Here is a 15,452-nt window from a genome sequence, read left to right on the forward strand (position 1 = left end):
CACCCTTTTCTTTTGCTGGAATTTTTTCGACTGCGATCTAAATTTATTAGATTTAAAAAATTTATTAAAGCGTCTTACCAGTAATGCCGCTTCGGATTCGTCGATCGAGGCTTCAGAGTCAGAACCGTTTATTCTTGCCTTTAAGGCAATGTTCTGACTGGACTTCTCTACTCCATTTAGCTCTACAACTTGAGATTCGTGAAGTTCAAAAGTAGAAAACAAATGTTCTAGAGTACTTAACTCGAAGTCCTTAGAGATGTAGTACGCATCTACTAAGGAGGCCCACTCGGGAGTTCTCGGGAAGGCATTGAGCGCGTACCGGATCGAGTCCCGGTTCGTTACTTCTTCTCCAAGATTGGTTAGTTGCGTGATTAGCTCTTTGATCCTTGCTTGGAGTTGCGCTACCTTCTCGCCTTGGTTCATCCGGAGGTTCGTAAGTTGAGTCCGGAGGATGTCGCGCCTCGCTAGCTTAGCTTCCGAGGTACCTTCGTGAAGCTCCAGGAATTTTTCCCAGAGGTCTTTCGCGGAGTCGTAGCTTCCGATTCGACTTACCTCTTGTGGTGGTAGCACACTAAGCAGGTGGAATTCTGCCTTTTCGTTGGCAACAAAATCGGCTTGCTCCTTCTTGCTCCACGTGTTTTCTTCTTTATCTTTCGGCGCTGCAAAACCATACTTCATTGTAATAAGAATAGCAAAATCCATTTTAAAGAATACCTCCATTTTTCTCTTCCATGTAGAGAAATCTCTGTCGAACTTTGGGGGATGAATGTTTGCACCGGCCATTGTTCTGATCTTTGTGCTTCAGATGGCGGTTAGTCCTTCTAAGGTTGTTGGGCTCTGATACCACTTGTGGGTGTAGCGTGGACCGACAAGAGGGGGGTGAATTGCCTGCAAATAAAAGTTATACCCTCCTCAACCAATTTAAACTCAAATAAATGCAATAGTTATAAATTTAAACAAAACTAAACTATGAACAGAAAAGAAGGACTCAGCTATTTACTTGGTTACAACCAAGAAGGTTGTTAATCCAAGGCAGTAATAAAGCGCTATGAACGATCTCCTTCTCTGAAGGCGGAGAAGCCTTTTACACACTTGGAAGCACATAACTATTGCTAGAATGAAAGTACAGAAATTGTAGTTCGATTTCGTTTGTTTTCGTTGTCCTGAATAGCTACCCGAGACCTCCTTTATATAGGGGTTCTAGAGCTTATCACATAACCTGAACCTTCGGAATCAGGTTTGACTCGAGAGGGATCGGTCGACCGATCCCCAGGTTCGGTCGACCGAACCTACTGTACCTGCCCAGTCTTCCGTCCAGGTGCAGTCTCTGAGGATCGAGCTTTAGTTCGGTCGACCGATCCTTATTCCTTATGTTCGGTCGACCGATCGGCCAACGGTCTCCAGCTGAGTTGGCCCGATTAACTTGCTCGACTAAGTCTCTAGATTAACTTCGGTTCGGTCGACCGATCAGGAGATTCGGTCGACCGATCAGCTTTACCAACGGTCAGCTTCTGACGTGGCATTGGCGGTACGTGGCATTGGCGGTTAGCTGCTGATTGAGAGGGGTTCGGTCGACCGATCAGGAGGTTCGGTCGACCGAACCATTGATAAGTCAACTTCCAGTTGACTTGCTCTGGTTTGGCTTCTTTGGGTGATTTCGGTCATCCGGAATAGGGCTCACCTGAACCCAGTTCCAGGCCTTCTCCTCGAGCAGTCTTCCGTCCTGGCTTTACGTCCCTCGAACACCGCGCATGTTCTTCACGCCCACCGGGTGTACTCTTGTAACGACCACCCTTCTTACTACTACTACTACTCTCTAAGAGTGACCGTTACTTAACTACTAACTCTACTTAACCGGTATAATTAAAAACCCCGAGAAATCTCTACCGAAAAATTTCGGCAAAATCTCCCCTATACCGATGACTAAATCATCAATACAAACAAACTATACTCAGCCACAGGCGGCTGGAACATATATCTTCACAACCATGCAATATAATATCACAAATAAAAGAAGGAAACTACCCTAATAATAGCAAACAACAATATCACTCCATCAATAGAACCCAACTACAAATGCGGAATAAACTTAATTACAATTTTGACTCATAATAGCATTTAAAGAAAACTAAAGAATTCTAAACAGACAAGTCTTAACAATTCCTTAGCAAACTCTTGATCCCCCCATAGTCCAGCCATCACACACCTTCATCACCACCACCTTGTCGCCTTCCTTACTAAATCTTTTCCTTTCCTTTATCTGCAGTAGGAGGAAGTGCAGTCTATAAGCATAAAGCTTAGTGAGCGCTATCTACTCACAAAAACTCGATATGCATGTATGTAAATAAAAACATGCTAAAACTGAATGCTAACATGTAAAGCTACTCATGCTCATAAATAACAAAGGAATCATACTATCTGAAATACTAAACATGTATAGCTAATCATGCTCATAATCCAATAAAGGAATCATACTAACTGAAATACTAAACATGTATAGCTGATCATGCTCATAAACCAATAAAACTATAACTGCATGCTGAGAGCAAATAAAGCTAAACATGCTGAATAATCTAATAGCAAGAAGCAAATAAAACTACTACTGCATGCTTCAAATAACAAGAAACTAAACTTTCTAATTCTAAACATATTTGAAGCTTGTTTCATTTGTTTCAAAACTTATACTTTAATACTTCAAAATAATAATAAACTTCTTTTGGGCCCGGCATTGTACCGCTTAGCGCGCATTCTTAATAAGAATCGAGGTAGCTAATCCCGAAACTACTAAGATACTTCTAGGCCTTGTGCCTAGGGGCAACTTGGAGCCCATCCCTTGGACCTTGTGTCCGGTACATGCCCTTTAAAAGTAAAATACTTTCTTTTTAACTATAACTTCTTTATACTTGCCCTTACTTGGCATTTTAAGCAAACACCTTGTGTGCGCTTTTGATATTCAATATTCTGGAATTGAAATCAAGTCTAGACCTTAGTCTTTCTTGCTTATAGTTCTTAAAGACAGAAGCTCATGCTCATGTAATAGCAAAGAAACTAATAATTGCATGCTCAAGATATTCTAATAGCAAAAGAGACTAAAAAGTATCACCGTGCACATCTAATGGCAAAGGGAAATAAATCATCTTAAACCTGCTGTGAAAGTAAAGCTAAGCATGCAATTTAAGAAATGCTTAGAAATGCTATAGAAGATCAAACTGTGAAATATCCCAACTAAGCAAGTAGTAATGAGGACTTAAGCATGCTGTGAAAGTAAAACAAATTCATCTATCAGGCATGCAATGGAATCTAGAAAATCTGCTCATGTATATCTAATAATAAAGCACTAAAATTTGCATACTATGAGCATATCATCTGAATAATCTAGGGTATTTCCTGTAATACTAATTTTCAACTAAGCACATGGTTATGATTAAAACCTGGAAACAATTCTGTTCTCTTCTTGACAAGCTAGTAAGGAAATCCAAGCAAACTGAAATGCTAAATATAAGGGTTGTTCATGTTCATTAAAACAACAAGAAGAAATCAAAACTAAGTTGCTGTCCAAGATCTAAACAGTAGGCTTAGGATGAGGGCTATTCATGCACGGCAGTAACTAAAAGGTACTGGAACTGCACACTTTGGCTTGAGGTAATTGGCTATGACTGTTATCAGCCCTATACAAAATTGCTCTTGCTTGCAAATATGATGTTAAAGAAAAAGTTGTTCTAAACTCTAAACATGCTTCAACAGATTAGCAACAGAGCAAGCAAAATCTTAAATCTATTCCAAGATCCCTAACATCATGTTTCTCTACAACCAAAAATCCGAAAACCATGAAAACAAATCGAAGCTCGGAACCACTGAATCTAGGGTTGTTCCTGCTCAGCGAGAAAACAAAGAAGAAAAGCGAAATCGCGGAACAACTCCTACTGCAGGTGAGAAGCAACTCACATCGCTGTTCTTGGACTTACAACCGGAGAAGAGAAGTCTAGGGTTCCGGATAGGTGAAGATTCCCGTGATCCCTTGCGGCAACACCTTCTCCTCGATGAAGGGGACTCGCGATTGTGAAGATCTCACCGGGAAAAACCCTCGCCAGCCGCCGGAGACGAAGCTAAAGCTTCGTATTTCCTTCGCTTGGCAGAAGCGGCGCCGTCGCACGCAAGGAGAAGAGGAAAAGAATTTTGAGAGAAAATTTTAGGTTTTCGAAATAAGATTTAAATCTTATACCTTAGGTTATTTTCATTTCTAACTTTACCTTATATACTTGTCGCTGCATATCTAATCAGCAAAGACCGCTGGCGCAGTTGGTCCGTTGAGTTTTGCTCGAAGCCACAGGTCTGGGCTTCGATTCTCAGCCGCGCCCCTTTTATTTCCAATTTATTTTACTGTTCCTAAATACTAGTTAAATATATATCGCTCCATATATGATTAACAAAAACCATGTAGCTCAGCTGGTTGGGCTGGTTTTGCTTGGGTCAGTCCGACCCGAGATTGTGGGTTCGAATCTCACCTTCAACATTTTTTTTTAAAAACTTCTTTCTTTTTGTAATCCTACTAAACGACCTCCAAAAATTACGTAAAAATTCCTAAAAATCTCTATAATATTTTAAAAGTATTTTCAAATATTTTTATGGACTTTTAGAACTTGAAATAGGGAAAATTGGGTCGTTACAACTCTTCCGCAGCTCTCTCATCCTTCGGACGCACCAAGCCCGTCGGCTCCCTTCCCGTGCCGTCATTCTCGCTAGTTGCGTCTTCCGCTCGACTTCCTACGCTCCTAAGCTCCTGCACACTTAGACACAGGGATCAAACACAAAGCAGGACCTAACCTAAACTTGGTTGATCACATCAAAACTACCACGGGGTTCAACACTAAGTTACCAAGATATATTTTATTTCATACAATCTAAACCAAGAACCGAACTAGCTTTTGGCATCTATTGATCTCAAGATAAGAAAGAAGGAGAAATATAAGAATAACTAACCTAATCCAAACTTAACATAACTACCAAGGAACCTAACATCCATAGTTTATAGGAACCAATAAATTCATAAGATGAGATAACCTTCAACTCCTTGCTACTAGACCTCTTCTTCTTCACTTCTCCTTATCGCTTAGTCCGGCGGTAGTGGAGGCTAGTGCCGGCGGTGGTGAGGGATAGGGCCAGCGGTGGTGACGGCTAGGGGTTTGGTGGAAATTGTAAAACAATCTAGGAGAAAGGCTTTTCTTTCTAAGGGTGCGTATATATATATATATATATATATATATATATATATATATATATATATATATATATATATATATATATATATAATAAATTTTATATAAATTTATGTCCATGAGTTATATAAATTTTTATATAAAAATTTATGCATATGGGTTATATATAATTTTTTATATTCTTACTAAGTCTTATGAATTTTTGTATATACACCTATTTGGATATAAAATAAACTTTATACATATTTATATAACTGTTTTCCTAATGTAATTGATCAATCCAAATTCCATAAATGTGAACTAACTTAATTAATTTAATCTAACTAAATATATCTATTCAAATTATTTAATTAAATCTTAATTAATTAAATAAATCTTAATTAATTAAATAAATCCTCTTAATTAAAATAATTTGGTCTCGGACACTACATGGTTAGTATTAAGATATGAAATTTATATTCTAGCATTATGATATTTGTCATATATTTTTATGAATATTTTTTATTTGTCCAATGTTTACAGGTCTCTAGAATGAAAATATTTGCCAGTGATAAAGTAAAGGAGCTGCATAATGGGTTACAAGAATATCACCCTTTTGAAGAATGAGCTTCTACTAAAGTAGATTATCCTCAATAGATATTGTCGTAAGTAAATTATTACATCATTAGTAAATTTCAATAATACATTGTCATTATAATTTTATTACTAATTTAATTTTGTGATATTGCAAGAATGATTGTACCTTCTTCGCTATGCAACATAGAAGACATCTATTGTACAATATTGATATGAAATTCACTAAAAAAGATATTCATAAATTTAGATTGGAAGTTGTATTATCAATCAGTAAGGACAAATTTTATAAATTCAAAGTAGAATTAATTAACAATCATGTTGTTGATGAGTTATAGTATGTTTGTAAATGACGTGTTGTAGTATGTTTGTAATTGACATGTTGTATACTATGTTTGTAATTTGTATATCAAAGTTCGAAGTATGTTTGTTTGTTGTAAATTTATATTTTAGTCTAAATTCTTGTAATTATTCATTGTTAGTTTTCTAAAATGTTGTGTTGTGTTGTTTTTGTATTGAATTGTTTAAAATTGTTGTGTTGTGTTGTGTTGTTCTAAATTGATCTTATGCTGGATTGTCTGTAAAATCCATTTATTGTTCGTGTATTGGATTGATATTGGATTGTTTAAAAATGTTGTGTTGTGTAAAAGAACTCTAAATTGATCTTGTACTAGATTGTGTTTAAAAATAATGTGTAATTCTTGTTTTAGATTGATATTGAATTATTTAAAATTATTGTGTTGTGTTGTTGTTCTAAATTCATCTTGTATTGGATTGTGTGTAAAATTGTTATGTTGTTCTTATATTGGACTAATATTGAATTGTGTAAAATTATAGTGTTATGTTATTTTAAATTATCTTGTATTGGATTGTGTAAAATTATTGTGTAGTGTTATGTTGTGTTCGGCTAAATTGACTATGTAAAATTGTATGTTGTGTAAAATTTTTATTTTGTGTTGTGTTATTCATTACGATGTATCGGATGTATCGTAATGATGTTAAAGAGCATGAATACATTTAGTAGACTAGCTCGAACACATAAAACAATTATGTCAGTCGAAACTGATGTCGTTTATTGTGCCCGAATCATGTTCAAAAATTTGTAACTCTTAATACATTGTAGCGTAATAAGGTTCGAGGGCATTTACACATTCAGAAGACCAACCCGAACACATAAGATCCGGCCACATATCGATCTGATGTAGTTTGGTCCATTTTTGACCAAAATTGGCTGATGGACTTCGGCTATCGAAAAAATAAAAATTTTAACATCATCACATAGAGGGGAGCTCAAGGATCTCAAATATGATATGGATCAGTAATTATCATTAAATTTTCATTTACATTAATCTTGCGACATTATTTATTATGCCTGAATCATGTTCAAAAATTCGTAACTCTCAATATGTTGTATTGTAATGAGGTTCGAGGGCATTTACACATTTAGGAGACCAACTCAAACACATATGACCCGACCATATATCAATCCGATGTAGTTTGGGCCATCAGTTGATTTTGACCAAAATAGGCTGATGGACTTCGACTATCCAAAAAATAAAAATTTTAACAGCATCACATAGAGGGAAACTCACAAATCTGAAATATAGTGTAGGTCAGTGATTATCATAAATTTTCGTTTAGATTGAGCTTATGACATCATTTATTATGCTCAAATATTGTTCAAAAATTCGTAACTCTCAATATGTTGTAGTGTAATGAGGTTCGAGGGCATTTACACATGCAGGAGACCAACACGAACACATAGGATCTGGCCACATGTCGATCAGATAATGTAGTTTGGGTCTTCAGTCAGTTTTGACCAAAATCGGCTGATGAACTTTAGCTAATCGAAAAATAAAAATTTTAACACCATCACATAGAGGGAAGCTCAAGGATCTCAAATATGGTGTGGGCTATTGATTATCATTTAATTTTCATTTACATTGAGCTTATGACATCATTTATTATGCCTGAATCATGTTTAAAAATTCGTAACTCTCAATATGTTGTATTGTAATGAGGTTCGAGGGTTTTTACACATTTACGAGATCAGCTCAAACACATAGGACCCGGCCACATATCGATCCGATGTAGTTTGGGCCATCGGCCAATTTTAACAAAGATCGGCTGATGGACTTTGGCTATCTGAAAAATAAAAATTTTAATACATCACATAGAAGAAAGCTCACAGATCTCAAATATGGCGTGAGTCAGTGATTATCATATAATTTTTATTTATAATGAGCTTACGACATCATTTATTGTGCCCGAATCGCATTCAAAAATCTGTAACTCACAATACGTTGCATCATAATGAGGTTTGAGGGCATTTATACATTCAAGATACCAGTCCGAACACATAGGATCTGCCACATGTCGATCAGATGTAGTTTGGATCATCAGTTGATTTTGACTAAAATCAGTTGATGGACTTCGCCTATCCAAAAAATAAAAATTTTAACACCATCACATAGAGGGAAGCTCACGATTCTCAAATATAATGTGGGTCAGTGATTATCATATAATTTTTTATTTACATTGAGCTTATGACATCATTTATTTTACCCGAATCATATTCAAAAATTTGTAACTCTTAATACGTTGTATTGTAATGAGGCTCGAGGACATTTACATATTCAGGAAACCAGCTCAAACATATAGGATCCGGTCACATGTTGATTTGATGTAGTTTGGGTCATCAGCTGGTTTTGACCAAAACCAGCTAATGAACTTCGGCTATCCAAAAGATAAAAATTTTAACACCATCACATAGAGAAAAGCTTACGGATCTCAAATATAGTGTGGGTTAGTGATTATCATATAATTTTCATTTACATTGAGCTTATGATATTATTTATTGTACTTGAATTGTGTTCAAAAATTCGTAACTCTAATATGTTGTAGCGTAATGAGGTTCGAGGGCATTTGCACATTCAGGAGACCAGCCCGAACACATAGGATCTGCCCACATGTCAATCTAATGTAGTTTGGGCCATCAGTCGATTTTGTCCAAAATCGGCTGATAGGCTTTGGCTATCCGAAAAATAAAAATTTTAACACCATCACATAGAGGGAAGCTCACTGATCTCAAATATGGTATGGATCAGTGATTATCATATAATTTTCATTTACATTAAGCTTACGACATCATTTATTATGCCCGAATCATGTTCAATAATTCGTAACTCTCAATACGTTGTATCGTAATGAGGTTAAGGTATTTACACATTTAAGAGACCAGCCCGAACACATAGGATCTGACCACATGTCGATTCGATGTGGTTTGGGCCATCAGTCAATTTTGACCAAAATCGACTGATGGACTTCGACTATTCAAAAAATAGAAATTTTAACACCATCACATAGAGGGAAGCTCACGGATCTCAAATATGGTGTGAGTAGTGATTTTCATATAATTTTCATTTACATTGAGCTTATGACATCATTTATTATATCTGAATCGTGTTTAAAAATTTGTAACTCTCAATACGTTGTAGCGTAATGAGGTTCAAGGGTATTTACACATTCAGAAGACCAGCTCGAACACATAGAATCTGGCCACTTATTGATTTGATGTAGTTTGGGTCATTAGCCAATTTTGATCAAAATCGGCTGATGGACTTCGACTATCCGAAAAATAAAATTTTTAACACCATCACATAGAGGGAAGCACAAGGATCTCAAATATGGTGTGGGTCAGTGATTATCATATAATTTTCATTTATATTAAGCTTACGACATCATTTATTGTGCCCGAATCGTGTTTAAAAATTCATAACTCTCAATACATTGTATCATAATGAGGTTCGAGGGCATTTACACATTCAGGAGACCAACACATAGGTGTAGGATCGATGCGTGCTAGAAGGGGGTGAATAACACTCATGCTTTTTCACTTATTTCAGAAAACACAAAATAACACAGTGAAATAAAGAGAGAAAATAAAAGACATGCTAACAAGGTTTCTTTTATTTGGTTCGGAGCCTGTGACAACTCCTACTCCAAGGCTCACGATCATTGATCGCTCTCGGTGGGCAATCACTAATAGTTCGAACAAAGATTACAAACTTAAAGTATAACAACAATATAATAAAGTTACTAACAACAATAGAAATATAAGTCGTTCATCGATTGTCGAAGAAACATAGAAGAGAGCAGCAGTTGTTCGTTCTTGATCTTAGAAAGTGTCTCTTGAAGCAACTAGTCGATCCCTCCTTCTATAGCCAACCTAGACTTGATTCAGATCCACTGATCTCAGGATCAGGTTTGAGTCATCGCTGATCAGTCAACTGATCCCACTATTCGATCGACCGATCCTTTCTGAATTGGCCTAGCTTCCAGTCCAGGTTCTACCGCTCGGATAAGTTTTTGTTCGATTGATCGATCCCGTCGTTTGGTCAACCGATCCACTAATGATCTCCGCCCCGATTAACTCAGCTCAAGTCACTTCTTATCTTGGTTCAGTCGACTGAACCCGATGTTTGGTCGACCAATCCCATGGTCGAACCCGGTCCACTCGCTGGAAATATAATCTTGCTGATTGGAGGTTCGGTCGACCGATAAAGGTCGAATCTAACCATGTAAAAGGTGTTAGTCTCCTGTAAAACATTGTTAGAATAGTAGTAAATAATAAAGTAATATAAAAGCTAACTTTTGACAGTCTCCGGACTGTCTGGTTCTGACTTTCAGATTTCTCTGAAACCCTAGGTCAAATTAACACCTACTGTTCCCTCTTCAAGGAACACATTCTCACCTACTCCTCTGAGGAGAGTTTACCTTTTGTCATATCAGTCCTCCAGACAGACTGGTCTTTTGCTCAGCGCCCAAGACTTCAGGACTTTCCCGCTGGACGTCTGATCCCCGACACATCTAGTCTTTCACCTGGTCCGCGACCACTAGGATTTTCACCTAGAGTCCCCGACTATAGGATTTCACCTAAAGTACACGACCCGCAAAGACTTTCCAGAACCTAGGGTCACCATCCCCTAAGACCTAGGGTTACCTCCCCCTAGGATTTTCCACTACTTAGAATCCACTAGAACTTTTGCCTAAATACACTTAGGACTTTCCTGCACACTTGGTTCAATATTTGTTAGATCACAAGATAACTTAACTTTGAATCCTTTATCATTATCAAAAAACAGGTTTGATCATCTAGTGATTCTTGCACCAATAATCTCCCCCTTTTTGATTATAGCAACACAATTCAAAGTTAAGTAAAACATATAACAATAATTATGGAATAAATGCAACAAGTTAAGGGATTCATTAAAGTTAAGAGATTCATTCATTTAATTTGTTAGCTCCCCCTTAATCACTTAACTTTCTCTTCTCCTTAACTTCAGAATATTTTAGCTTCTCTCCCCCTTTGACATATATCAAAAATAATTTCGAAAGAGTTAACAATAATTTTCAACAGGCCATGTTTTGAAAGCCTTGAAAGACACTTAGCTTTTTAGAAGAAAATGAAGAAAAAATTTGATAAACCTTTTAGTTAAGTACTTAACTTACAAAAAAAAAAAATTGATACATCTTAATTAGCTTTTGGAAAATATTTTGATAAAAACTTGGCTTAAAAAAAATTGATAATGGCTTGGTTAAGTACTTAGCTTTAGAAAGTTTTTTTTTAAAAAAAAAAATTAACTAAATACTTAGCTTTAGAAAAATTTTCTTTTAAAAAATTTAACTAAATATTTAGCTTTAGAAAAATTTTCTTTTAAAAATTTAACTAAATACTTAGCTTTAGAAAAAATATTTACGGTTACTTTTCAAAAATAGTTTAAAAAAATATTTATTTATCTATTTATTATTTTTTTATAAAATAGTTCAACATTAAAAACTTAACTTCCATTTTCAAAAAATACTTTCAAAAATGACTTTGAAAATTTGAAAAAATATATACTTTTACTTAAAGATATATTTAATTTTGATATTTTGAAAAATAGTATAAAAAAATATTTAACTGAACTTAAGTCCTTTCACTCCCCCTTAAATAATGCCCAAATAAATAAATAAATACTTTAATTTTTAGGGTCCTAGAGTCCAAGCATGAGAATTCAAAGTAGAAATCTTAAAAATAGATATCTACTTCCTTAAATAAGTGTCTAACCTTTAGCTACTAGCTGTTTACCATGAGGTAAAGATTTCACTTGGTTAGTCAAGTTAAGCAAGTATTCCAGTTAGATTGACTAAGGTGGATAACTTAACTTGATCAATTTAACTTGGTATTTATTATCCAGACTTATGTCGATGCATAGACATAAGCATTCTGAAGTTCAGGCAGTACCCTATGCATTTTACTCCATTCTAAGTATTTTTCATACACAAGCAAGGTATTCCTAGTATGCTTGTGAGATGCTCTGATTGAAACCTATGGGTATATGCTTTCTAGGGTGTAGATACCTAGGCTAAGTCCAATCTTTTGAAAATACTAGTTAAAATTGGGAATTTTGAATAAAGTAATTTTTCCTAGAATTTTAAAACAAAACTTTTGAAAAAATAATACTATAAAAGAAATAATTTAAAAGTTTTAAAATATATTCTACTAAGCACAGACATAATTGTCTTCTAAGTGCACTGAACTCAAGTTCAGGTAAGGGTTTTATGAAAATATCAGCTAGGTTAGACTTAGACTCAATGTAGTCAAGTACAATGTCACCCTTAGCTATATGATCCCTTACAAAGTGATGCTTGACTTCTATGTATTTAGTCCTTAAGTGGTGGATTGAATTTTTAGTTAAATTAATTGAGCTTAGGTTATCAATTGAAATTTTTATATATTTATATTTTTATATTCTAATTGTTAATCTTTTAAAGTGTGCATCATCCATAGAAATCGAGATACACATTCTCCCATGGCTATGCACTCTGCTTCAGTAATGGATAAGGCAACGCAGTGTTGCTTTCTACTTGACCAGCTTAATAGGCACTGACCTAGAAGTTGGTAGCTTCCACTTGTACTTTTTCTATCTAGTTTGCACCCAGCATAGTCTGAGTCAGAGTTGTTGGTTGGTCCTAGGAAGATCGTACCGGTTACACTGTACAAAAATTTTGTACAAGTGTCGAACCTTTCCTAAACAACCTATTGTGTTCTTTAGAAATTAAATTAGGAATCGCAAACGAAACTTAATATTATTGATTCCAAATTTAACTTATTTGTTCTAAATGATTTAGATTTGGATCGCAAGTAGAACTTAACACTATTGATCCAAATCCACCTATGTTATAAAGTTGATTAAATATTTATTTCTAAAATCGGCTCCCAGGTCAAACATGGCGAGGCACTAGGCCTTCTTGGGTATGGGATCATCCACCACTGCCTCGACAAAGCCTTTAATAGAAATTCAATATTTAATTTCCTAAAATAACATTAGGTTTAACCGAAAAGAACAATCGAATCACAGATCTGAAAAACAAAAGAAAAGAAACATAACTTCGAAACAAATCCAGAACTCTAGAATCATATGCCTCTTGTGTTTGGAATTCATACAAAGAAAAACTAGTATGATGCGGAAAATAATTACTAGTTATACCTTTCTTTGTAAGCAAATAACCTCTTGATCTTCTACCGTATTCCTCTTCTAATCTCAGACGTTGTGTGGGCAACAATCTTCCGAGACGAGAACCACCAAGCTCCTTCTTCTCCAAGCTAGATTCGACCACCACCAATTCTCCAAGAGAAGTAGAGGTCCGGCCACCACCACCAAGCTCCAAGGGATGCAAGAAACAAAACCTCCTTTCTCTCCTTCTTCTCCTAGCTTGAGCCGGTCACCAACAAGAGCTCCAAGAGAGGGATGAAACCGGCCACTAAAGAAGAAGAGAAGAGAAGGAGAAGAATCTCTAGGGTCGGCCACCACCAAGGAAGAGAGGGAGGAAAATAGAATAGAGTTGTCACCCCTGAAGGCACCTTTACCCCCTCTTTTATAATCCTTGGTCTTGGCAAATAAGAAAATTTAAATAAAAACTTCCTTAATTTCTTTGCCATGAAAAGGTAAATTTAATTAATTAAAACCAAATTCCTTTTCTAGAATTATATGGCCGGCCACCTCGAGAGCTTCCAAAATAGGCAAGTTTTAAACAAAATTAAAACTTCCTTATTTGTTTCCGGAAATTTTAAAAAATAAAATTTCTCTAATAATTTATCCCTTCATGGTTGGTTATAAAAGGAAATTTCTTTAAATTAAAATCTCTCTTTTAAAATATGTGGATGATTTTCAAAAAGGAAAGTTATCAATAAAATTAAAATCTCCTTTCAATCTACAAATAAGGAAAGATATCAAATCTTTTTTTAATCTTTTGTAGAAACTTATAAAAGAAAATATTTAATTTTAAAACTCTCTTTTTAAATCATGAACATGGTTACAAAAAAGGAAAGTTTTATCAAAATTAAAATCTTCCTATCAATCTACAAATAAGGAAAGATATCAAATCTTTTCTTAATCTTTTGTAGAAAGCTATAAAAGGAAAGATTTAAATTTTAAACTTTCTTTTAAAATCATGGAATCCACATAAGAAAAAATTTAAAATAAAAATCCTTTTATTTTGCTTAGGGCCGGCCACACCATGCTTGGGCTCCAAGCATTGGTCGGCCCCTCTATTTGGCTCAATCTTTGGGTCTTGGTCGGCCCTAGCTTGGCCGGCCACCAAAGAGTGGGTAAGAAGGTGGGTATAATTCTCTATATACAAGAGGCTACGATAGGGACCGAGAGGAGGAATTAGTTTTGATCTCCCGATGAAATTAAGCTTCCCGTGTTCGCCCCGAACACCCAACTTAATTTCATCAATAATAATTCATACCACTAAAGAATTATTATTGAACTACCGCACCAATCCCAAATTATATTTTGGGATCCTTCTTATTATGAGTGTGTTAGTCTCCCTGTGTTTAAGATGTCGGATGTCCACTAACTAATTGAGTTACTGACAACTCATTTTAATTAATGTCTTAGTTCAAGAATAGTACCACTCAATCTTATCGTCATATCGGACTAAATCCACCTGCAGGGTTTAACATGACAATCCTTATGAGCTCCTCTTGGGGGCATTATCAACCTAGATTACTAGGACATAGTTTCCTTTTATAATCAACAGCACACACTATAAGTAATATCATTTCCCAACTTATCGGGCCTATTGATTTATCGAGCTAAATCTCACCCTTTGATAAGTCAAAGAAATGAATACTAAATATATGTGCTTGTTATTATATTAGGATTAAGAGCACACACTTTCATAATAACTAAGGTGTTGTTCTTTTATCAAGTCAGTACAAAAAGAACTTACCTTAAATGGTTCTGCTCAGTACACTCAAAGTGTACTAGTATAATTTATCAGTCAAGATAAACTAACACCTAATTACACTACGACTATTCCAATGATTTGTTCCTTTCCATCTTAGTCGTGAGCTACTGTTTATAATTTATAAAGAACCGATAACATGATCTTCTGCGTGTGACACCACACACCATGTTATCTACAATATAAATTAATTGAACAACTACACTTAGCATAAATGTAGACATTTTTTGATCAATGTGATTCTTTATTTCAAAATAAATGTTTACAAAAGTTAGGCTTTTAGTATACACTCTAACAAGAGTACCCAACTAAGTCAAACATGCTAGCCCTAGGGTACCAAAGTCTCACACTTAAGGTTCCCTTAAT

The sequence above is a fragment of the Zingiber officinale genome, chromosome 6B, assembly GCF_018446385.1.
Source record: "Zingiber officinale cultivar Zhangliang chromosome 6B, Zo_v1.1, whole genome shotgun sequence".
NCBI classification, from domain to species: Eukaryota; Viridiplantae; Streptophyta; class Magnoliopsida; order Zingiberales; family Zingiberaceae; genus Zingiber; species Zingiber officinale.